We start from the raw sequence: 27,066 nt of genomic DNA, 5'->3' as shown, positions 1-27,066 counted from the left end.
TCAGAAACTAAGCTCCATTGGGAGATTTCTAACATCACTCTGGTACCAACTTGTGCCACTTTTGATATGACAATGAGGAAAACGAGGAAATGACAACTTGATCTAAGACGAGGTTGTCCTATCACATCACCTAACAGTAAGTGGAAATCAGAAGATGTATCATCCTTTGATCTGTGCAAAAACCAAGATCACTAACTACAGAAAACTGACTTTGACAACCATGACTGGGCAGAACTTACCTTGGGACCAATAAGGAAAACCCTACCCTAGGCTGTAGCCTAGGACTCTAGCAAAAATCAAGATTTCTTATTACAGAGACCCAACTTGGACCACAGAGACTATCAGAACCTTTGGAACTATAATATTCTAGGCTTTGGCTTAGGGACTGGGAGCACTTGTTACAGAAAACTGTAACACAACAATACAACAACAATTATAGAACAGAACTTCTGGAACTGTAAAGACTCTATCCTAGACCTTGTCCTATGACCTGCACAAATAGCAAGATCTCTAGCTACAGTGGCCTGACTTTCCCATCCACAACTGAGAGGAAAGTTTCCTGGCACCACAAAAAAGCCCTTGGGATGTGGTAACGAGTTTGTATGGAGTCAATAGTTGTTCCCATGACAGTATGCTTCAAGAGTGGAGAAACCCTAAATCTCTTAGGCCACGGGAATTCCCTTTCTGCCCCAATACTTACTGTGCCTATGCAAAAAAAAAAAAAAAAAAAAAAAAAGGAGGGGGAACACCAAACCCTGCCACACCAGCACTCCCTCTTTTTCTTGCTTTGTTTTGTTTGTTTTTGATATTATTTCCTTCTCTTTTTTCTTCCACTTTTTTCTTTCTTTTTCACTTTTGTGGTTATTACTTGGTGACTTCTTTGCTGGGTGCATTTTTTTTTCTCTTTTGGTAATTGCAACCATTTTTTTTTCTTTTCTTTTTCTTAACCTTTTTATCTTCAACATAATTACATAACTTGAACCATTCAGCCTCACAAACTGAGTGGGGGAAAGGATGATACCAGGACCAGTCATGTGAACATGTAGTGGAGATGGAAAATGATTAGACTTGAACACCAAACCCAAAGTCAATGACAACAGAGTGGATACCCAATCTACAACAAGCTGTGAAGTGGAGACCAGTTACAGTATTCTGGGGGGTAAAGGAGGGAGATATGGGATACATACTGGGAACAGAGGTGGAGGGAGGACAACACTGGTGGTGGGAATGCCCCTCATTCATTGTCACTATGTACCGTAAATATTACTGTGAAAGATTGTAATGCACTTTGGTCACAATAAATATTTATTAAAAATAAATAAATAAATAAATAAATAAAATCAAGGAAGGCATGAGGTGCCTTAACACTCAAAAAGAAAAGCTACTGTTAAGATTGCCTGTTGGGTACTGTGCCCATAACACCATTAGGTACCATGTCCATAATTATCCCAGAGCACTGGCATCCCACTGCCAAGGCTGTAGGGGTTAGGGAGGAAGAATGTTTGAGGATATGGGACCTTCTGGACAGAGATCAGTTTATCTTGGAAATAAACCAATCAGATTGAGGGATAATATGAAGACTATAGAGGTCTGGGAGCAGGGATGAGAAGGAGAATCATTTCTGGGAATCTTTGATAGGCTCCTTATTTCCTCCTTGGAACATTCTTGTTTGATTAAGTTTATAGTCAATTGTTTCTCCACAAATATGAATAATGTCTGATTAAATAGCTCTTGATTAAGTTTGTCTACCAGCAATGAAATAAATTATTTATAAAGATTTGCACAAAAATTCTCAGTACCTCAATTGACTTACCAGAGGCTATTCCCCAAATACCATCTTTCTCTACTGGTTTTATTGAGCTGTTATAAAAGAAATTCTAAAATTTGGGAGGGTATTTTTATTTTGCCTTTTGTAAATGTAAGCTGGTTGGTATACAACTCTGTAGCCAGTACAAAAGGTTCAGTTTCTTATACCCTAAGCTCAGGGATGTCTGACTAGAGTGTCCCACGATCTTGGTTTCTATCTTGCTATTTGCTGCTGGCAGAAATGACCTGGTGAGGTAAGGTGGCCAGTGAGATAATATGGAGGATAGGACACTTGCCTTGCATAAAACTCACCAAGGTTCAATTTCGGGCATCCCATATTTGCCTCCAAGTCTACCAGGTTTAATTCCTGAGTGTATAGCTAGGAGTAACCCTTGAGCACCACCAGATGTAACCTCCCCCCCAAAAAAAATTTAGAAATGACCTTATGAAGTCATTCTCATATTTTTGAGAATCAAGTTTCTTTGAGCATCATTCAGAATCTGCTTCTACCTCTCTTTGGTGAGTCATCTTTATAGGTGCAGCTTAAGTTGGGTGCACTCTGCCTCTCCCCCATCCTTTGTGCCCTACCCTAAAGTATCTGTCACTCAACCTCATCCTTTGATCTGGGAGCACTACCTCCCCACACTTTGCTCATCAAAGGACTTACATGAGCCCCCTGAAGTTCCTATTCCACAGTGACCCCTGCTTTTATCTTTCTGCTCTTATCCCAGAGAAGGACAATGGGTGCCTTCCACCACTCAGAACTGAAGGAGAATTCAGGACTCAACCTCCCCAAAGTGATCAGAAGGGTCGCATAGTTTTCTACTTCCCTAACTGACATAAGGTACCAGAATACTGACTCACATCATGCCTCTGCCCTGGCTTTTTGGGGGAGTGGGGGTGAGGGAAGGGTGTCAAATCAAAAGTGAAAGTCAAAAAAATTAAGTGAAGGTCAGAGAAAATGAACTCTTCTGTCCTTAGGATCAAGTATTTTTCCCAAATCTGCTGCTAAAGCAAAAACATTTTCTTTTTAATACCCAGAAATGAGGCATTGAGACACAAAAGCCTTTCTGACAACCTGTTATCTATACTGGCAGTATCGAAGTCTATTTTGAATCCCTAAAGCTCAAAGTGATATTCTGAATCTAAGTAGTTCTGTGGGGTCTTTCTTTTCTGAAACTGTAAACCCAGACTGCCTAAAAATATGACCCTCTGCAGCCACAGGGAGAGACAAGCAGCATCATCTCATAAATAACTCAATAGAACATGCACCAAAGCTGCCAGGGATCCAGGTGCTATGTTTTTCCAGTCTCCTCTCACAGCTGACAGCCAAACTCAGACTTCTGGGCTTTAGCAGTCAATGAGCCCAGGTAGTGGGGGGTGGCATTGGTTTCTTGCTGAGTTCAGCAATATGCAGGCAGCTCTGCAGAGCCCACCTAGGGACGTGTCTGCTGTGAGATCTCATCTGTGCCATGTTTGATGCTATTGAGACCCCTGGCTCCTCCCTCATAATTTCATTATATGCTCTTTGTTATTGTCAAGAGGCGATCTTGCCCCATGCACTGGACCCTGACATTTTGCTCCTTGCCCTGCATTATGAGATCATTGTTAACTGGTAGACAGTGGACCAGAACTAGGTCAAAACTGAGTAAGAATTGAATTGAGAGAATCAAGGTTTTCAGGAAGCTCATTAAGGAATGAATATGATTCATTGTATCAGGGACCTCAGAATCCCACCTTATAATATGGCACCTTTTATTATTATTCATTATTATTATTATTATTATTATACAGCCCCTTCTTTCTATTATTGTTGTTGTTGTTGGTTTGGTTTTGGAGCTACATCTTGATTCTCAGGAACCACTCCTGACTGCACAGAGATGATTTTGGGAAATGTTCATGGGATCATTATGCCGGGGACTGAACCAGGGTTGACTATATGCAGTGAAAATGTCTTATCCTTTGCACCATTTATCCACTACAACCCCTGCTATTACAAAGGAAACAGGGATATCAGGAATCAAAGTATACATCATAGCCCACATAATGACCTCTTGTTAACAAAGAACCAACATACCGGTAGATGACACCTATGTACCATAGATGACACACATATGACCATATGTAGTGGTCCATATGGATAGGCTAGGTGTGTGGAGTTCTCTGGCATCCAGGTTAAGTAGATGCACTTACTATATTCACACATGATAAAATTGTAGCTACAAAACCATTTTACTCTTATCTTTTCTTCAAGTAATTAAGTGGTACTCAATAAGAAGTTTGGACAAAATTGATGTTACAACTACTGTAAACTCTCTTTGCAGTAAAATCTCTTTGGAAGATGGATGGCACACATACATCACCTCATCCCCTGCTCCTTCTGCTCCTAGAATAAAGTGAAGAAATCATGTTTGCTGTATGAAGAAGGAAATGAGACCCTTGGGATGTATGGTGAGGGCAGTTCAGGGCCTCATGTCCCTAAAGGCTTTGCTGAGCAGCTGTCATGGCACAAAGCCATTTACCTCTAGACTTTTTCTGTTGAAAAACTCTGTGTGTATGTGTTTATATGTGTGTGAAAACCACTGTTCATTTGGATTGTCTGTCTCTTGTAGTCAAACCAGTGTCTAATCTAAATAATAACGAATTGTGGTGTTATTTAGACTCAGGATCAGGAGAGGTCCAGAGAGCAACTGGGAGTTGTTGCCTGCAAACAGGGATGCTCAAAAGAGCCTCTTGAACTTGAACTTGGCAACAGCTTTAGGAATCAGACCAAGTACAGAAAAGTTTTTATTCTGTGGCTCTGAAATGTGCATCTGATGATGTCCCCCTCTCTTAGTTTACCATCTAACAGTGAGAGGAAGGGAGATAATATAAAGGGACTGCCTTTTATGCTTCAAGATGTCAAGTGCCTTTTCCTGTGACTTGTGGGAGATTTGCTGTGGTTGCCATAGAGACCAAGAGATTCCAAGTTCAACCAGTAGGGCTAGCCTTTTTATTCAAAGGGACATATTTTGAAGAGGAAGCCAACATGTACAATAGTCAGGTGACTCATGTCTCATTACCACAGTAAAGCCTGCTAAAGTCTTCCTTCAGGATTTTAAGGGGATGTTCTGACAAGAAGTTCATATTTGTGAGTGAATCATAAAATGATGACTCTAATGTATCTTTCCTACCCACCCAGCGTCTGTCCTCAAAGAATTTTCTTCTTCCACAATTCTAGTTATTTTGTTTTATTTTTGGCCACACCTGGTGGTGCTCAGGACTGACTCCTGGCTCTATGCTTAGCAATCACTCCTGGTGGTACTTGGGGCAATGTATGGTTTGCCAAGGGATCAAACCTGGGTAGCATAGAGTACTTTGCCTGCTATATGATCTCTTTAGCTTCCTTCTAGAATATTAAGGAGGAAATGAAACTACCAACTCACTTTCTTTGCCACTATAAGATTAAAATACATTTTCAACTCTTTTTGCTCTCTCCCACACACTTGGCAGTTGTTTTCCAAACCAGCAGCCTGTGGTGGAAATAGTTGTGGAGATAGAGTTACTACTGGTATAGCTATTCATTAGCTATAGGTCTCTGAGAAGACAGCTCTGGGCCCCGATCTGCTAGATAAGGGGTGATAGAAAATGACCTCCAAAATTTCTTCAGAAAAATCTGTCCTGATTTTGGCTATCTTGTCAACCCTAAAAATATTCTAACTCAGATCTCTCAATTTCTCTCATTCCCAGCTAAAGTGTAGGCTGGTGAAATAGATACTTACTGCAAATTTATTTAATGAATAAAATGTTTAATTGAATGAATGAATAAATGAATGAGTTAAAGAATAGTTGGCCGGCTGCATAGAGGAATAGACATAAATGAATGAATTTGGCTTCAATATTTATTTAGCAAAATATTATCATTTCCCTCCTCTTTCTTAATGAGTCATGTTTGTCTTTCCTGGAATCAGTATTACCAAAGGCAACTAAAGAACCAAGGCCAAAGGCCTTCACTGTTTACTGTTGTCATCTCCAGCCATTCTTTAAATCTTAATCAAAGACCTTGGAACTGAAGGGTGCTGGAGTGTTTCTGTTGCTTCTTGAGCCAAAATTATAGAAATAAAAAACTAGTCCCAGAATTGATTCCCCCTAATATACCATCCGAGCTCAAAAGTTGTGTCTTAAAAAACACAGCAATATAGGGCTAGAACAACAACAACAACAACAACAACAACAACAAAAAGATAGGGCTAGAACGATAGAGCATTTGCCTTACATATGGCTGACCCAGGTTCAATCCCCAGCATCCCATATATCCCCCAAGCCTGCCAGGGATAATTTCTGAGCACAGAGACAGGAGTAACCCCTGAGCACTGCCAGGTATGCCCCCCTCCCTCTCCAACAAAAAAAAAAAGAACACAACAAGGTAGCAACAAAATACCAAAGGCAACACAATGGGAGAACTTATTCACAGAACTGAGCTTGGGGGGCGGCGAGAGAAGGTGTGCAGTGTTTGAATAAAGAGAGTCATTGGGGTCCTGTGGGTAGGGTAAGTGGCATTCTGGTGATGGGTTTGTAATGTTGGAATTGCATACATGGGAAACAACCACGCTTGATCACAACCCATAATGTAAATCACAAATCTGAATCAATAAAAAAAGGTCCCCAAATCTCCTCTGTTCCTCAACCGCAGACACTATTTCACTGCTCTTGATCAAATGTCAAAAGGAAACCAAGGAATCTAAACTGTGTCTGAGAAGCTTCTGAGGAATTCCAGTGGGAGGGGAAAGGATGCTGCAGAGGAAGGAGATGAACTGTGAAGGCCAGAAGTGACTAATTTATATCTAGGACTCTAGGGGCCGCCCACTCCACTTCAAACTGCCCTGGAAATGCCTTTCCATGCCCTCTGTCACCTTTCTGATTGAAGTTGATTTAACACATTCCTACATTGCACTATGCATAAGCTAAGACTTGTCATGTCATAAGTATTGTGTGTGAACAATTAAGATCTACACTTGAAAACTTTGAAGTTGATAATAGAACTTGGTTGACTATAATAACTATTCTGTCCTTGAGATGTCTGGAAGTCTTATTTATCTTTTGTTTACAAGTTTGTACTATGCAGAGCATCTTCAGAATTCTTACATTCTGAATCTTCAATTCTACTCTTTTTTTTTCCCTTTTTCTTTTTTTTGATCTTGCTGCTTTCAGTGTTATAACCCTACCCGTGGGATTCATTATTGTGACTAGGATGTGTCTTGGGGTGTTTTTCTTAGAGACTCTTTTAGGTTTCTTCAGGCATGCAGGATTTGGTTGCATGTAGTCTTTAGCTCTGGGAGTTTCTCTGTAATGTTGTCCTTGACTATTGACTTTTCCTGGGGATTTTCTTCCTGAGTTTCTGGGATTCCAATGATTCTTATGTTGTTTCTGTTGAACTTGTCAACGACTTCTATTTTCATCTGTTCACAATCTTTGAGGAGTTTTTCCATTGTCCGATCATTTGCTTTATTTTTCTTTTCCAATCTCTTCTGCTGTAGGAGTTGTTCTGCATCTCTTCTTCCAGCTCACTAATTCTGTCCTCAACTGCTGTTACTCTGTTGGAGAGGCTTTCCATTGCTACTCTTTGTTTTTATGAGTTTGGCTTTTTTAGATTTCAGTAATGAGATAGCTCTTTGAATATTTTTGCTTGGTCTATTGATTTATCCTACTTACCAAAATGCTTTCTCAGGATCTTTTTATGTTGCTGCAAATGGTAAGATTTCTTTTTTATTTTTTCAGTTTTTATTTAGGTACCTTTTTCTGTAATTAACAAGACTTCTAATTACAAAGTTTCAGGCATACAGTGTTCTGATACACACACTTCATCGAAGTGTCAGCACTTCTCCACAATATCTCAAAGTCTCCTCCTACCTTAGCACCCATCATCTTAGCAAATTCAGTTCTGTAGGTCCACTCTCAGAGATATTTAGAATTGGCTTATTATTATTCCCATACTATGTTTCTTTATCTTCTAGAAATGAAAGAGAGATAGAGAATTCTATATTTGTCTTCTCTTCTAACTCAGCATGCTACCCACTCATTTCATCCACATGGAGTTAATTTTATTATTTCATCTTTTCCTGTAGCCTAGTAGCATTCCATTGGGGGATATAAACCAATTTCTTTATTTATTTAGCTGTCTCTGGCACTTAAGTTGTTCCTAAATCTTATCTGTTGTGAATAGTGCTGTTATGAACATAGGAGTACAAATATCTTTTCTGAATTTTCTTTAGGCTCAGGGCAAAAGGCAAGAAAAAAATCATTAGATTATATGGAGGTTCAGTTCTTATTTTATTGAGAAATGCCTGTATTTTTCTTTCTGCTGAGGCTGAATCAGATGACATTGTCATTGACAATGGGTGAGAACTAGTTTTTCCACTACATTTCTGCTAGCACTATTGTTTCTTTTCTTTTTTGATGTGTGTTAATCTTACTGGTATATTCAACTTTTTTTGATTTGTATTTCCCTGATGACAATTAATGAAGAGCACTTTTAATGCATCCATTGGTCTATTTAAAGGATGTGACTATTTAGCTTTTATTCCCACTAGTTGACAGGACTGCTTGGTTTGTGTTGTTGTCATGTTTTGTGAGTGCCTTAAATACCTTAGATATTAGCCTTTTGTCAGACATGTTGTTAGTAAACATTTCTTCCAGTCCATAGGGTGCCTTTTTATTCATCATCATTTCTTTTAAAGTGCAGACACTTCTTAATTTGAAGTAATATAACTTGTTTATTTTTGCTTTTATTTGCTTGGTCTCATTGGAAATGCCTCTAGAGTTACACAGGCTCATGGAGAGTTTGTATATGTTTTCCTTAATATAATTTATGGATTCAGGTCACAAATAGAGGTCTTTAATCTATTTTGGATTAATTTTTATGTGTGTTGTGAGATAGATATCTGAGTTCATTTTATCTGCCTACAGCTAACCAGTGTTCTCAGTATTATATATTTGTTAAAGAGAATTTTCCTTCTCTACTTCATACACCTAGATAACTTTAAGGAAGTTATGGAGCATTTCATGTTAGACAACTTAACTCTTGACTCCCCAAAGGTGATCTTTTAAGGAAAATAGTTTATGTAGACGTAATTATTAATGTGAAGACATTCCTACTTGAGAAATATGGCCCTTCAGAGCATGGCTTATGTCTTAAAAAATACACACAGGGAAGAGGGGTATGTGACAATAAAGAGAGATGAAATGCTATGGCTATGGCTGCTTTTGGGGGGCAAGTGGGTTTTTGAGCCACACCTGGTATCACTTAGTGGAATCACTTACTGCTGCTTCTAGACTCACTGATCACTCCTGACAGTACCCAGGGAACCAACCCATGGGTGTTAAGAATCCAACCCTTCTCAGCCACATGCAAGGAAAGCACCTTACCCACTGAACAATCTCTGGCCCCAAAATAAAAGCAAGCAAACAAGCAATGGGAAAGTGTCAATAAGACATTAGGCACTAGTAAGAAGTACAACAGGTAGAGCATGTACCTTGGACTCATCTAACCTGGGTTCGGCCCATGAGATAGTCCCCCTAAGCATTGCCAGGAGTAATTTCTGACTGCAGAACCAAGAGTAGCCCCCTGAATATCTCTGGGTGTGGCCTGAAAGAAAAAGAAAAGCAGTAGGAGTTAGAAAGATGGTAAAGGATGTTAAAGGGACTGAGGCCTGCCAACAGTTTGATCTTAACTTCTGGTTTTCATAACTGTGAAAGAAAAATGTTTTTAATATTTTTTTTTTTTTTTTTTGGTTTTTGGGTCACACCCAGCGGTGCTCAGGAGTTATTCCTGGCTGTCTGCTCAGAAATAGTTCCTGGCAGGCACGGGGGACCATATGGGACACCGGGATTCGAACCAACCACCTTTGGTCCTGGATCGGCTGCTTGCAAGGCAAACACCGCTGTGCTATCTCTCCGGGACCATGTTTTTAATATTTTAACCACCTGCTTTCTGGCACCTTTTTCTTAACAACAGTCCAAAAAAATGTATATAATATCTATGTTTTCTATACAGAGAAACTTTACCCTACAACTACTGCCTCGATGTGTAGGCAAAGATAAAGCATTATATTTTAAGAGTTGATGTTTTTCTTCCTTTCATTAGAATCTAGTGGGGGGGTTTTATTCCGAAGATTCAATATTGGTGCCTATGGAATAAGGTGATGTTATTGGTCCTATAGACTTGAGGTCAACAGAAAGCAATTTCACTTTTGCCAATAAGTAAAGATGATATTGGCAGATACAATCCTCTTCTCCAGTTGGCTTTCTGGTTTCCCACCTAGAACTAGAACTATCTTCAGATCTCATCTTCCCTTATTCAGATTTTCATTTATGCTGGTTTGGTTGATCCCTTTCCCTCTGTGAAAGCACTCTCTCTCTTCTCTCTCTCCCTTCCTCTCTCCCTTTCTCCCTCCCTCACTCCCTCCTTTCTTCTGTCTCTCTCTTTCTATTTCTTCTCTCTTTTCCTCCTTCCTTCCTTCTTCCCTCTCCTCACTGAAGCAGAACTTAGTGATTCTCATCCCAGCTACATTCCCAAAAGTCTTATAATAATCATCTGTCTTCTTCTCTGAGTGTCTACAGCATGTGTTTCTGTCTCTTACAGCTATATCCTCCTCATTCTCAATTGATGAGTGTCTGGTGGGCAGAGATTATGCCTCTGGGTACTGGTGTGGGCCTGGCATGTTATGAGACTCCATGAAACTCAGCAATGGATAGAATAGGTAATGGACAAAAACCGTAAACTAAATAGATCCCTGAGAGCCATGAGTAAGATCATGGGAGTGAGTCTTGCTTAAATTAGGCCAAAACAAAAAATAAAATGTTTTTTTCTGGAAGGAGACAGTTTTTGCTCACATACATTTAGAAAGTAAAATGACTGGGGAAAACAAACACATTAAAATTGATTTCTGTCTCTATTCAAAAATTTCTTTTTTGTTTGTATTTATCCTTATTTCTTTCTCTGTGATTTTGGCTTGGTGGTTATTATTTTGATCAATGTTTTGTACTCTTCTCTTTTTATGTTTCCTAAAAATTATAGCTTTTTATTGCCAGAAAGGAGCTTAGAGATTTTTCTCTCTCATTTTGAGCTGGAGAAAAACATAGAATTTGGAGCCAGATGTTAGTAAAAAAAAATAAAAAGCCCAAACCCCTCTTTATTAGCTTTGGGATACTGTGTAAAAAACTCACCTCTTTCAACAGTTGTTTCCTTACTATACTAATATTTTCCATTATTAAATGCAAATGTCTCCTAGGAATGATTATTGGAAGGATTAAAGCTATAAAAGGATGCATAAAGACAGCTTTTTAAAATTGCATCTTTCTATTGAGAATAGAAAATACTCTCTTGGAATAAGGTCAGAGGAATAGTTTTCAAGCCTTGTTTATTAGAACCCTAGCAGTAAGAAGTGGACCCCAAAGACATGCTGTTAGCAGTAAAAGCAAAGAGGTCACTTTTGTTAGAGTTTCAAACTTCCCAACCCTCCTCAACTAGAGAGCTCCTCTTTTGTCCATTTTTGTGTTGGAGTTTTTGTCTAGGGCTGGCCATTAAAAAAGTAAAACAGATTAAAAAAATCCAATTTTGAACTCTGGATTGGACAGTGCTTTTCATCCTGTATTATTAACACATACAAATCATTTTTACAGAAACTACTCTTTCTATCATTTAGTGCAAAGACTCAAGTATCAGAAAAAAGTATTTTAAATTTGCTACATCTTTTGAATATCCTGTGTTATTTGGGGAAACAATGACTTCCTCCCAAAACTGATGCCCACAAAGTTAACTTTGCTCTTCTCCTCCCAAAAAAGTGGGTTGAATAACTGTCCACTGAATACCTAAACTACATGCATCACAATGTTTTTAAAGAATAAATGCAATAAAATGCTGGCAATTTTTTACTCTTTGCAGGAGGACACAGTTATTATTGTTTTTATGCTGCTCCATCATCTGTATTTAATTTGCGATCTCTTATCTTTACCATGCTCCCTGCCATCTGGAGAATGAACCGCTGGCAGGGATTGAAGTTCTTCCAAACAAAACTTAAAAGTCGTAAAGGTTTTACAACTCAAATAAATTGAAGCAACAATGTCTGAGAGAAGATGGAATAACAGAAGACTATCTCGTGACTGGGGTGATATAATTACTGCAGCTGTCAGGCACTATGCTATGGACTCAATCTTCACAATCTTTTCCCTGTGATGAAGGTATTCTCATTTCTATTTTACATACAAAGTATTCTGAGGCCCAGAGACTTTATATAATTGGCCATTGCCACCTCTGTCATAGTTCAATCAATCTAGCCTGACTCAAAAACTAAGAGCTTAACAACTAATCCACTTTAACTGTTAGAGAATTGAAAACTAAAAGACAAAATAATTTTTATATCTTCTTAAATACAAATATTTTTCCATTATAAAAATTAGTATAGTTATAACCCTCTTGCTATTTTGGGTAAATATATAAATGCTTTGTTAATTGACAAAATAATTTAGGCCTCTTAGTAGAGTCTTTTGTTTTTTGTTTTGTTTTGTTTATTTTTGTTGTTTTTTTTTTTGGTTTTAGGGTTTTGGGGGCCACACCCAGTGGTTACTTCCTGGCTCTGTGCTCAGAAATCGCTCCTGGCTTGGGGAACCATTTGGCATGCGGGGGATCAAATCTATGTCAGTCCTGAGTCAGCCATATGCAAGGCAAATGCCCTACCAATGTGCTCCTGTTCGAGCCCCTTTAAGTAGAGTCTTTAACTGTAAACAAGAAGGTAGAGAAAATTTGTGTGTCTCTCATTCTTCCAAGACTCCACTGATAAAATTAGGTACACAAGGGAAGAACAGGTCTATTCAAATGTTGCAAACAAAGTGTCAAACTAGAGCAGATAGTACAGTGGGTAGGACTTTTGCCTTGCATGCAGCCAACCTAGGTTGTACCCTATAGCCCATATGCCCCTTTGAGCCTGCCAGTAGTGATCCCTGAACATGCAGAGCCAGGAGATGACAATAAAAACAACAGCGATAAGTCAAGTGTCACCAACGTAAATCTGGATGGTTGAAAGAAATTTCTGAAAATCAGAAAGAAGATGAGACCATATCAGTGTAGCAAAGACAAGTTATACACAAGTCAAACCATGTAAGTGAGAAATCTTCAATCAGAGGAACTTAAAATCTGAAGTCAGTTCCTACAAAGAACAGGAACTGAAGGTGAAGCTAGTTAACACAGAACATGGAATAGTTGGCCCACATAGGTTTTTCTCTTTACATCTACAGAAGTTTTATCTTCAGTTGAGAAAGGAATGGAGCTTGGATAGAGTCAAAGCATTGCCTAGTTTAACGAATTTAGGTCTTCCACAATAAAAACAAATACAGGGGCCAGAGTGAGACAGTGTACTGAGAGTAATATGCTTGCCTTGCCAGGGTTTGATTCCAGAATTTTATATGGTCCCGAACCTGATAGGAGTGATCTCTGAGTAAAGAGCTCGGAGTAAGCACTAAGCACAGCGATGTATGGCCCAAAAACAAAACAAAACAAACAAATAAACAAATAAATGCAAATACATCTCTGCTTCAAAGTGAAATTCCACCTTCAAAGTTCTTCCTTATATGCAATTGTGATGGGCTTGAATTTGTTAAAGGGAAATTCATCCACTTCTCTAGCACTATCAGCTTTCTTATTTATAAAATGCTCTTCTGAGAAAACTCATTTTTTAGTTCAATCTAGTCCATCAACCTATATTATTCAGGATAGTTCTCTGTATCTAGCAAATGATCACAAGGTCATCTGTGTGAAATCCACAGACGGCAAGATAAACACTGAGATAAATAAAAATTGGCCTCTGAAGAAATAGAAAAAAGATAATAAAAGACCTAAATATCCTTGAGAGACTTGAGAAGTTATTGATTCTTTTTTTAAAGAATTGTTTGCTGCATTATGGGACAAGAGGATCAATTTGAACAAGAAAAAATTGGTTGCAAATTTAAAATGTTTATTCAAATTTAAAAATAATTAATGATGATGCTAAATAGTAGAGTTAAGAGTAGAATAGACTAAGTAGTAGCACATAATACTAAATAATATAATTAAAAACCATATTTTAGGACATAGTTGATAAAGTACACATCCCAAAAATCATAGTAATAAAAAGTAAATAAAAATAATGGAAAAATTAAAACAGTAAAAATTTCAGTAAAAAATACAAAGATCTCTGTGGGTTTTTTGAGACATTTTTAAAATCATGAAAAAGCAAACATAATAAAAAATACAAAGAAATGTATTTACCACAATATAAAAATGCTCTATGAATCTTATGTATAGCATAGCACGATATGCAATAGCCAGAATCTGAAAACAACCTAGATGCCTAACAACAGTAATATTACCTGTAGCAAACAAGTGGAAAGTAGATAACAGAACCTCCTTCAACAATATTCGAAGAATAACTCAATAGAATAAAGACTAGAAGTACCTAAGGGAAATGATTTGGTGTCTAGATAATCACATAGGAGTGCAAAATTGAGAAGATTGTAGATATAAAATGGCTTCAAAGTGATAGTTCAGTGAGTCATGTATCTGCCTTGCACATGGGCAGACACCCAGGAGTTCAATCCTTAGCACCCCAGGTGGTACCCAGCACTGGGAACACAGAGCCAGGAGTTATCCCTGAGCATCACTGAATATAGCCCCCAAATCATTTTATAATATACATTTGCAAAATATGCAAAATACAAAAATATTTAAAATATATACCACTTATTTTTAATGAATGATCTACTAAAACATAGAAGAAACTCAGAAAGAGGATTGAATGAGATCCCAAAGGATGAGATGCTATTCCAGAGAATGCTGAAGTGAAACTTCAATTTGGCAACAATGCAGCATACCCAGAAATCTGTGGGTCCTCAATAGTCAGAGGTCCATGTAATGAAGTCTAGATTTTATAATTTTGGGGGGAGGGGGCCACACCTGGTGATGCTCAAGAGTTACTTCTGGCTATGCACTCAGAAATCGCTCCTGGGGGCCAGAGTGGTGGTGCAAGTGGTAAGGCGTCTGCCTTGCTAGCGCTAGCCTAGGACGAACCCCTGTTCAATGCCCTGGTGTCCCATATGGTTCCCAGAGCCAGGAGTGATTTCCGAGCACAGAGTCAGGAGTAACCCCTGAGCATCACTGGGTGTGGCCCCCCCCAAAAAAAAAACAGGAAAAAAATCACTTCTGGCTCGGAGGACCATATGGGAAGGCAGAGATTGAACCAAGTTTCGTCCTGGATCTGCTGTGTGCAAGGCAAATGTCCTTCAGCTGTGCTACTGCTCCAGACCCTACGAAGTCTAGATTTTAATACAAATTAGAAAGCCGTGATATTTTCTGTAAACAAGAAAAAAGACTGAATAAAAGCTCTTGAAAATAGTTCACTGTGGGAGACTGAGCATCCCACATATCAAAGGAACTCTGAATGAAAAAAAAAAGGTCAGACTAAATACCCAAGCCAAAGTCAACAACAATAGAATCAAGAGACCCAGATTATAACAATCTAAACTTAAAATGGGCCTGTTACACTGGCAGGCCAGGGGGCTAAGGGTGGAGGGATGAGACACATGCTAGGAATTTTGGTAGAGGGAGGTCAACACTGGTGGTGAGAATGGCCCTAAATCACGTCACTATATGTCTGAAATCCAACTATGAAGGACTTGTAATTCACAATGGTCTCAATAAAAAATTAAAAACAATTTTCCCACTATACTGGAATTTTCTTATAGAATTGTTTACTCAGTATTTACATTGTAAAAGTACAATCATTACCTTTCAGGGTTTCTATGGACAGAGAATTAGTAGGCAGTTCAGTTAGGTAGTCTAAAGTCAATGTATCCTATAAAGTTGCAGTCTCATGGTGGTTGATTGGACTTGAGATCATTCTTCTTCACTACAATATGCATTGGGATGACCAGATGTATGGAGAAATGAGGACTTGAAAATTTGAGAAATTCCTAGGCATTTCTTCATGTCCATATGGTGGTAATGTGCCCACATGGCTTCTCCAACATGGTGGCTTGAAGTTAGTCAGGTTTCTTTCATGATAGCTTGGGACCACAAAGTCATGTGTTCAGAGAAAACTCGATCAGAAACTATCTTTTGTATAATCTAGAGAAAGAAGACACAGAATATCAATTCTATTGTATTTTATTAAGCAAGGAAGGCAGTAGAAGTCTAATGAAGTCCAAAGCAAATAGAAATTTGATTTCACCTCTTAATGGAAGAATGGATAAGTTCTGGAGAAACTTATGGAGATGGAGATAGCATTACAATTATTTGGAGAAAACTTGCTCTGTCACAGTGATAGTTATATGGTCATAAACATTTGTATTAGTCATGAATATTTTAAAATATAATTTCTTAGGATATGAAAGTCAAGCATAATCCACAAGAAAATTGAGCATTTTAAACCTTAAAAATGTACATTAAATTCTATTTCTGGCACATGTATGCAAGAAATAAGAAAAAATAGGTGTAAATATCAGTTCTAGTCTTCTATGCTTCCTTCTTTTCTTTCATTTCTTTAGCCTAGATGTACTAAAAATTTTGTGTGAGTTAAGAACTTTTCTAGATGTAATCTTTCTACATCGTGAGAAATAAATAGATTTTAAACTTGATCACAAAGTAAAAACCTAAACATATTAAAAAAACTTTTCAAAACTACTAGTTATAACTAACATAAATTCTAATATGGAAGAAAATAATTTTGGATATACTTCATGAATATACTTTGGTGAGTCCAATTTTTCATCATTTATGATGAGTAGTGTAAAGTACTGGCTCTTAGGAAGTAAATAATTCTTCTTAAAAGAATTTTGAAAAAAAAAAAGGCAATGAATTAGTGAGTCCGAAAACCATACAATAAGTCAGTCTAACAGGCTAGAATGCAATGTTTGCATACAAGATCTCTTCTGGCATCACATGGTTACCTAAATACACTGGGAGAAATTCTTGAGCACTGAGGCAAGATCAGTCTCTAAATATCACCGGTGTGGCCCCAAATCAAAACAAAACAAAAATACAAGACTAAATAATACCAAAGGAAAGACAATCAAATAAAAATTACTGAACCAGGCACTTCATAAGAGATAGCTGAGTGCTCGCTTCGGCAGTACATATACTAAAATTGGAACGATACAGAGAAGATCAGCATGGCCCCTGCGCAAGGATGACACGCAAATTCGTGAAGCATTCCATATTTAAAAAAAGAGAGAGATAGTTGAATACCAAAAAAGTATATGAGTGCTTAATCACTCATTAGTAATCAGATAAATATACATGAAAACCAAAAAGTAATATCAAGAAACACCCATTGACATGACTATCCAATGGCATTATTAAAATCTGGAAGAGACTCATCATGGAGCTAGCCTGAGTGTAAAACAAGAGGAACATTCACACACTCCACTGGACAGGGTAGAAGTTGTGGAATGTTAGTAAAATCACTTTGTAAAATAGCCAGCATCTACTGAAGCTGAATACTACTGATGCTTTCTATTTAAGTTAGCAATTTTCCTCCTACATATGAAGCTATGAGAACTGCATGCCATGTGCACCTAAAGACCTGCTCAAAAGCTTTCACAGTGATATTATTAATAAGTCCTATAATAAGATTTATGCATGTATTTTAAGTAATTGGGTATATACAATTATGGATGCTTGGCAAATCTCATGGTTTCCAGGATGAAAATTTTCTTAATCTTTATTATTGCTCAGCTGGATATCCACATGATTTCTAGTGCACGTTCAAAGGAGAATGAATGATGTGGTTCTAGTCTAAGGATTGGTAAGCATGAGACCCCCAAGTCAAAAGAAAGGAAAAAAAGTTGAAGGTGAAATTTTTCTTACTTGGGGGTGAGATTTTTTGTTATATCCAGGCTTTCTATCACACACTATAAAAGATGATCTAATTGACTCAGTTTACTGTTTTAAATCTGAATCTTATATAAAGATAGAAACATCCACAAAAATTTTTGATCAAATTTATATCACCCCATGGCCCAGTAAACTGACATATAAAATTAACCAACCAATGTCCCAAACTGTAAACAACCAAAATATATATACATATATATGTATATATATTTGAATATGTTGGAATAGATAACTTATTTATTGTATAGTCGCATTATTAAAGAAATAATGATGAACATACTTAGTTGCACACAACAAAACATAAATGAGTCTTACAAAGACTGAGTAAAAAAACATTGTGAGTTCATTCACTACTATTTTATTTATAAATGTACAATAGAGAAAAAATGATTTTGTGTATTTATACAAGTCAGAATATGATTATGCTAAGGGAAAAAATGTAGTGACCAGGAGAGTACACAAAGAAAGAGTCCTTTGGTGTGCTAATAATATTCTTACCTTAATCTTTATCATTGTTCATTTGAATATTCACTTTGTTGTGATTCATTGAATTGTTCACTTATATTTGTGATATTTCTCTATGAATTACTAATAAGACACTTATAAATTTGATGAGAAGAGAATATAATTGGGGAGCTGTTTGAATCTCCTAAAAATAAGCAGATATTACTTTCCTAATTAAAAACTAATCAGAAAAACAAATCCTCATCAAGTCAGTATTATGGCAACACTATTACAGGCAATCCCGAATGAACAAGACTATTCTTTGCTTGAATTTGTCCTTGATATAAAAGTTATTCAAAAGATTCATTATGACAAACATTCAGATCGAACAAAAATTTCAAGTGAATAAAGAATCATTTACTGAAGTATTACTTGTTTGCATAAACTCATTAACAAGTGGCAGTGAAAAGATTACAAGTGCCTGGGAATTTGCTGAAACATTATAAAATAAAATGGCATGTATACAAATTTTCTAAATTATGCTCATTCATTGCTGTCCTATCTACAGTAAATGTTCTTTCCACACATGAAACCAAATTAGAAACTACAAAAGTAAAACTTTAGTATAATAAAATTTAACAGACAACTTTAGTCAGCAGATGCATTTAGGCATTGGAAAAACTGGGAAATGCAGTTAACTAGTAGGAAAAATGACAAAAAAAGCTGCTTTAATTTTTTAATATGGAGTATATTAATTTAGTCTAACATTGGTCTTTGCTTATTGCATTATATTTTGTTTTTAACTTTGAAGGTTTTCTTCCATTTTATGTTATGTTATTAATTTGGGGGGTGAAATTGGGCCACACCTAGTGACACTCAAGAGTTACTCCTTACTTTGAGCTCAAAAATTGCTCCTAGCAGGCTCAGGGGATTATTTGGGATGCCAGGGATCAAACCTGGGTCCACCCCGGGTAGGCCGCATTCAAGACAAACACCCTATCGCTGTGCTCTCAGGCCCCTATTTTATTAATTATTTTATTAATTTTTAACAATAAAATTAGTCTACATCATTAAATACATCCATCTGTGTGTCTTTTTACACCTCAAAAATGAAGTGTCACACCACACCCATCAATAAAGTACCCAAAAATAAAGTTGGTTTGGTATTGGGTTTGAGGCCATACCTGGTGATGTTCAGGGCTGACTCCAGTCTCTGCACTGAGAGATCATTCCCAATGTCGCTCAGAAAGACTATATGAGGTGCCAGGGATTGAACCCACATAGGTTGAGTTCAAGGCTAGCATCCAATCTACAATCTACAATCTACAATAATCTTTCCCAACCTTCTATGGAATGTCTTACCACACTTTCCCTCACCTCTTTCCCCCTGCAACTTCAGTTCAGTGATTGAAATTTAAGGATTAATTTTGGAATTGTTTTGCCTATTCCTTATTTTGTTTCTTTGTATCCTAGATATCTGTGATATCACTCACTATTTGTCCTTTTCTTTCATACTTAAGCACCATTAAGCATAACACCCCCTAACTCTTTGTTGCTAAAAATGGCAATATTACTGCTCTTTCTTTTACAAATAAATAGTACTTCATTGCAAATATATATCACATTTTCTTTATCCAATCATCTACAAATATGTTCAAGTTTAATACTATTTAATGTTGAAAGAATGTGTTTTTGTTTTAGCAAAATAATTTTTTAAAGACTGAAAGGTAAAAATGAGCAAAAGAAATCTACGTATATATGCTCTTCATGAAAAAGAACATTTGAAGTCATGTGAAGCTACTTTGCAATCTAAATTAATTTTTTTTGTTATTTGAGGTATTCTATAGAATACTTAATAGAAAAAATTTAAGTATATAACACAAAATTGAAAAAACAAATAGGACAATAGAACTTTCTAAAATATATTCAATTTTTATATTGATATTATAAAAATGACATTGATTATAAGAAATATTTAAAGTTGTAATATTCTATAAATACTTTTGAACATAAGACACAAATTCTTTCCCTCTTTTAACAACTTAGTCTCTGAAGGAATAGACCTCATCATAATGTTAGGAGACCTAAAAGGTTAAATCAACATTTGCTTGATGGGGCAATCCTTAATGCCCATGGTGTAATGGAATTCTTGGCCAGTTATGGTCAAGAGGTCAAAGCAATTGACCAGTAATAAGGAGGATACTCCTGGGCTGGGCTGTCCTTTGCCTCCCAGGGTCCAGGTTAAACAAACAAAAGACCCTAGAGAAGGGGAGAGAGTAAACAAGATCTTTTCTAGATTCAGCCTTGATTCTTTCACAAGGTAAAGATGAACCTTGGGTCTGTTTTACAGAGATAACAATGACACCAAAGTATCAGAGGGCTACAAATCATAAAACTGATTATGATTTTATCAGTGGATGAAACAGAAAATTAATTCAAGGTGGAACAAATCTTTCTTGCTTCTTATGAAGAGTTATGGGACCATATCTATTATCTTTCTCTGCTAAGAAGGTCAGAACAGTTACTAGAATCTGTTTTAATTTCCTGGAGAATTAACTATGAACCATGACAATGATGTTTTTTTTTTTTATTTCCTCCATTGACTTCATCTTTTGGTTAATCGATTAATTAGATTGTGGAGCATTATAAAAAGATTGTTATTTGGTCATTATGTCCATGACTTGTTATCCTTGCTAGTCATCTGATTTACTGGTGATTCTATTTATTATATATTTTAAGATAGTGGTCCCAGAATTAAGCAACTTTTTGCAGAGATCATGTTCTCCTGCCCTCTGTCTTTGAGAAGCTGTGAGATAAAACTATAAGCAAAAATATGAAACTGAAAGCAACATTCGTTAAAAGTTTTGAAATACACAATTTCCTATATTTATAAAGTAAGAATACTGCGTGCCAGATAGTGGGGTGGGTAGAAAATAAAAATGGTACCTGGGAGAAAAGAACATCCAGGAGAGCTGGATGGGATCTGGGCACAGAATATGTAAAGCTTGTCCAGATAGTTCAATATGAAGTCAAAAAGAGGTCTTGATGGTTTCCCTCTGCAAATACATGGGTGTTTTTTTAATAAATATAGAATTGCCATAATTATACTTCAAGATATAATTTAAAAAAGAATCCAGGGGCCGGGCGGTGGCGCTGGAGGTAAGGTGCCTGCCTTACCTGCGCTAGCCTAGGAGACGGACCGCGGTTCGATCCCCCGGCGTCCCATATGGTCCCCCAAGCCAGGCGCGACTTCTGAGCGCATAGCCAGGAGTAACCCCTGAGCGTTACCAGGTGTGGCCCAAAAACCAAAAAAAAAAAAAAATATATATATATATATAAAAAAGAATCCAAAGAGGCAAAGGAAGCCTAGAGAAAGGAAAAGCGAACTGTTTCAACACAAGAAAGAACAGTGTTTAGAAAGAGTCATCAAATAATGAACTGTTTTAAATCAATTTTTTAAGATTTTATTTTAAAGTTTTACAGAAAACTTATGGCAATAAGTTGCCTTAGTTTTGTTTGTAAGGAACATCATATGATGTTTAAGTATTTGCATGCATATAAAGGCATCCAGGTCAGTTGTTAGAGTCTCTAAGGTAAAAAAATAAAAATAAAAAAAGGGCCTATCTGTTTGGGTCTTGCCCCTTAGATATGTTGCTATCTCTCTCCTCAAATCAAACCATCTTATCTTTCTGTTATCCAAATACCTCTCTAGGGAAACCATCAAGACCTCTTCTTTTTTTTTTTTTGGTTTTTGGGTCACACCCGGCAGTGCTCAGGGGTTACTCCTGGCTCCATGCTCAGAAATCACCCCTGGCAGGCACGGGGGACTATATGGGATGCCGGAATTTGAACCAATGACCTTCTGCATGAAAGGCAAACGCCTTACCTCCATGCTATCTCTCCGGCCTCAAGACCTCTTTTTTGACTTCGTATTGAACCATCTGGGCAAGCTTTACATATTCTGTGCCCAGATCCCATCCAGCTCTCCTGGATGTGCTTTTCTCCCAGGTACCATATGATACATTGGTTACAATTAATAAACCAGTGCTGGTATGATAATATAAATTAGAGCCTATAATTTATTAATAACTTCTTAGCTTTGAACTAAGTCCTTTTTCCATTTCAAGGTCTTACTCATTTAAGCCATCACAGTCCATTTTGTCATCATCTCTTCTTAGGCTTCTCTTGGTTGGGAGCTTCTTTTAGACTTGGCTTTGATTTTGATGATAACAGTTTTTGAGGCATTCTGGCCTGGCTCTCTGTAAAATGCCCCTCAATTTGACTGTATCTGATGCATTCTTATAAATAGATTGGGCTGGTGTTTTGGGGAGGAGGATCCCAGAGAACAAGTACCATTCTCATCACACAGCATCACGACACATACTGTCAACAGTACTTTTCACTGTGGAGTTCGACCTTGAACATCTGGCCAAGGTAGTACTTGGCAGTTCCCTCTCTAATATTCACTGGATCCCTTTGCCCAGTACTATATATTGGAAGGAAATGTTCTGTATGCTTGACCTTAAAGAGTGAGAAATTATGCTTTTCTCTTTGAGGCTGGAGCATCTATGTCAATGAGAGTTTGGTGAACTTTATATGTTTGAATCCATTAACCAAATGCATAGACTCTGCTTTCCATTTAGCCAGTCTTCCAAAGGGGGTTCTTCGTCCCTTCATTTCTTGCTGACTAGGCTCAGCTGCAAACCCCACTGCTTTCTTCTGGCCACTATCCCTATGATGATTTCTTTGCAGCCACAACATTTCTTCCAGGATGAGAACAGAAAGGAAAACTAGAAACTTTAGGGGAAAATGGCTTTAAAGACTTGCCAAAGGTCAACGTGTTTTCCTCCACGCCCACCAAAATTTATATGTTGAAATCTACACCTTCTGACATATTTGGAAATAGGCTTGTTGAAGTAATCCTGGAGGACCATGGACCCCTCACCCAATGGCTAATGTTATTATGAACAGGTAAAATCTGAACAAATGAAGCACAAAAAGACTGATGAGTCTGTAAGCCAATTAGGACCGGGATTACAAATTAAAAGAGAAACAAAACCAGAATCTTCAGAAAGCATGAAGTAGATCCTTCAGAGGGAGCATGACACCTTATCCCCCAAATCCTGATTTCAGACTTCGGGCCTCCAAAACTGAGGCCAATAAATGCTTATTGCTCTGTGCCTCACACTTTGCTGTTAAAATAGTCATGGGATACCGAGTGCCCATAGGCCCTCCTCCTGATCAACAAAGGGGAAAGAAAACTCTTTCAAACGCTCCACTAGCTCACCCCAGATCAGACTGCAGCTGAACCGGTGGTGGATTTTCAGCTTTTACCATATTAAATAACTGCTTGTTGGCAACCAAGCTTAAAAGTGGAGCTTAAATTCCCTAGGAGCAGCAGAACCTTAACCACATCAGATGCCAGAGACAAAGCTGAGACAAGGTGACTTGATTTTCCTGCCTATAACTCTGAGGTCTAGAATTTCAACTCCTAAATCTGTGTATGTAAGTGTGGTTGTTTCTCCCTTACATAGTCAAAGAATGCCCAGATTAGAGTTTCTAGAGAACAGATTGATTTGTGTGCAGGCAGAGCTTCCTGGGAGGACTATTGGAGCAAAACCTGCCTGGAAAAGTTGGGAATGTTCAGTTCGGGGAGATGTCCAACTGCCCTGCAGCTGCTAGTCAGCTCACTCCTGTGGTCCTTGGAACATCCCTGAAAGGGATGACCTTTCAGCTCTGTCTGACCCGAGGCTGCTGGGCAGTCAGTCCTCTGTTCTCCTGCAGTGAACGCTCATTAAATAACTGTGTGCAGGCAGCTTGCTTCAGGCCAACACAGTCCCCCCTCCAGGAGGGTTTCAGCCTCCTTCTGAGCTCACTCACAGCAGCTCACATTTCCAGCAGCTGGAGGAGTGAGTGTCTTAGTTGTGAGGGGAATTCTGGATAGTGCACTCCAGTGTTTATTTCGAAGGACACACATTTCTGGACTACTGATGACCCAAAACTAGCTTTTAATGAATAACTAACAGAATCAGTCGATGAAAGGTAATTCCATTGGCTGCCTGAACTATCTTTCCAGTGGACATTAAACACAGAGATGGGCTACAGTGGAGGTGGAAAAATAAGGATAGAAATGATCAATTAAGGGGCCGGAGCAGTGGCGCAAGAGGTAGGGCAACAAAACAAGCAAACAAACAAAAAAGAGAAATTATCAATTAAGTTAAGGTGAGTGGTACAAATTCCAACAGACAGGAAACAGAAAACAAGTCAATAAATCTTAGATTTTTTTTGTTTTTGGAGGGGTCACACCCGGTGACACTCAGGTGTTACTCTTGGCTATGTGCTCAGAAATCGCTCCTGGATTAGGGGACCATATGGGACGCTGGGGGATCAAACTACAGTCCATCATAGGGTAGTGCCAGCAAGGCAGATGCCTTATTGCTTTGCACCACCACTTGGGCCCCTAAATCCTCGATTTTTACACAAGAAAATTTTATAATGAATGTGAGCCCTCTCCTCTATTGTTAGCATCTGTTCAGTGGTGTCAAACTCTTCCAAAGGTGTTGCTTAAGAGCCTTCGCAGAACTCTGATTGGTTTGCAGCAGAAAAGTTACTTAACACTGAGCTAATGGTATCTTCTCTGACCTACAATCATTACAATCATTTAGGGAGACGGTGTCCTGCTTTTCAGTTCTCAGGAAACAGCAAAGGGTGGCTGTTTGTATTGGTATCCCATTTGTATTGGTGTTCTAGTATTGCCTTCATAAATGGTCACAATCTGGTTGCTTCACACCATAGAAATCTTGGCTCTTCTATCGGTGAGTGTAGTTAGGGTAGATAAGGGTCCACTGTGACAGTGATAAAAACTGGGCAATGACCATTTTCGGCGTATTAGACTTTTACCCCAGTTTATTACTTATTACTACTACTAAGTAGTAGGCTAGGTACAGAGGAGACCACATATTCTAGCAGCCCCGAGGGTGAGGGAAGAGGATATGGGAGGTAGGATGAAAACGGAGGTGTAGGGAGGACAAATTGGTGATGGGAATCGCCCCTGATTTTATGTAAATATGTACCTAAAATATTATTGTCAACAACATGTAAGCCACTATGATCAAAATAAAAATTAATATTAAAAAAACATAAACAAACTGGGCACTGAAAGGGAATAAAGTGACATGCATGGTACCCTTTCATTAACAATGATGCAAACCACAGTGTCAAAAAGAAAAAAAGGGAGAGAGAGAAAGGGAGAAAGAGAGAGAGAAGTAAAAATACATTGGGATGAGGGTGGAAAGGAGGGAAATTGGGGCGTTAGTGGTAGGAAAAGTGCACTGGTGAAGGATAGTATACATTCTATGACAGAAACTCCATCATGCACAATTTTGTAACCATGGAGCTTAAATAAAGTGATTTTAAAAAACAGAAAATGTTGCTCTTCTAGAAGCTAGAAATAATTTTATTTTATTCACTCTTCTAGAAGCTAGAAATAAAAAAAAAATCAATGTGTCTCTAGGCCCATCAACTCTGTGATGACTCTGGGTCAGAGTCTATTACAGGCCTTTTTATTAGCTCTTAGTGTTCTGCAATTTCTTGGGTATTCCTTGGCTTATAGATATATCAGTCACTCTGTTCTAGGAAAAAACAGCTCATTGCACAAGCTGTTAGTGCTACTCTAGGAATTCAGGCTCTTGGTTTTGCCACAGAAAACAATTAAAGAGTGAGTCAGAGAGGTAAGGTACAATAAACAATTTATTTAAACGAAGCATACATTGAAGAATCAGAATGCAAATGTGACCTAAAAATGTAGCATGATTCCAAAGTTAAGATAAGTAGTTTATTGAAACCAAGATCACACACTCAAGAGACACAGAGTTGGATACACTCATGATAGAGTACTACTATTTCTATAAAGCTCTAGATTTTATTAAAACAGAGATGAGGTAGTTAAAATGGAGCAGACTATGGATGGGATTTCAGAGAAGAGAGACTATTTCCAGTAGAGATTTCTTGGAGTCAAATTTCCACGCAGTGTCTAAATCTATTTAGTTGTTTCTGGGGATTGTCATGGCTATTTGGAACTGTCATGTGCAAATGGGTGTGATTTTTATAATGTAAATGTTTTCACATTTTATGCCCAGAATTCGTAATTCATTAACTGTTACCAGAAACATAGCAGGCTTTCAAGCTTTATGTGCAGGTTTTCAAGAAAAAGCTTATCAGTGATGGAAAAGGAGAGGAAATGCTTATATATTGAAGGATAGGGTACAATAATTCCTAGCTCTTAGATAAGTACAGAGAATTTTACTTCAGGGAATAACAGTGTTATAGTTGCTCAGTTTGCAGTCTACAGAGGGGAAAACTTTTCTATGAGAGGCAAAGTTTTCTGATTTCTTCTCCATCAAGTTTCATTATATGCATTATTTACACTGGTCTTTTTCCCGTCTCATAATCTTAGTAGACGTAGAAGAATGGAAGTCATTCTTTGGTGACTAATTTATGCTGATTTAGGAGTTAGATTCTGCCTATTGTAAGATGAAATTTTCTGAATACAAAATTTACCTGGTCCAACTCTCTAGTGTAATACATACTTTTAGAATCATGGAATAGTAGAGAACAAGAAATAAAAATTTTATAAGTAAATAAACTCATCTGTTACAACAATGGGGCAAAATATTTATGATTACAGAAAACTTGTATACATTTAAGATGATAGAAATTTAATTATATTACATAATTTAAAATGAATTTTGCATTTAGATCAATTTCATGTAAATAATTGTTTTAATTCTAGAAAAATAGAAGCTTTGTATGATTGAACTGGAGTTTGGCAATTATCCTTAAAGAATGGCAGAGAATCCATTTTTCCCCAAACAATTTTTCAGAAATAGTAAAGCAAAAACTATTGGTACAGAAAA

At 37.5% G+C, this 27,066-nt stretch overlaps 1 non-coding gene across 1 annotated transcript; it reads left to right on the top strand.

Annotated features, from left to right (window-relative positions):
- Positions 1-16,928: 16,928 nt before the first annotated feature.
- Positions 16,929-17,035, top strand: LOC125996663 (U6 spliceosomal RNA). Its single transcript, XR_007491344.1, has one exon. It is a non-coding gene; the product is annotated as a U6 spliceosomal RNA (small nuclear RNA).
- Positions 17,036-27,066: the final 10,031 nt, after the last annotated feature.

Source organism: Suncus etruscus, chromosome 18 (assembly GCF_024139225.1).
Source record: "Suncus etruscus isolate mSunEtr1 chromosome 18, mSunEtr1.pri.cur, whole genome shotgun sequence".
Taxonomy (NCBI): domain Eukaryota; kingdom Metazoa; phylum Chordata; class Mammalia; order Eulipotyphla; family Soricidae; genus Suncus; species Suncus etruscus.
This window is presented reverse-complemented; position numbering and strand designations above follow the sequence as displayed.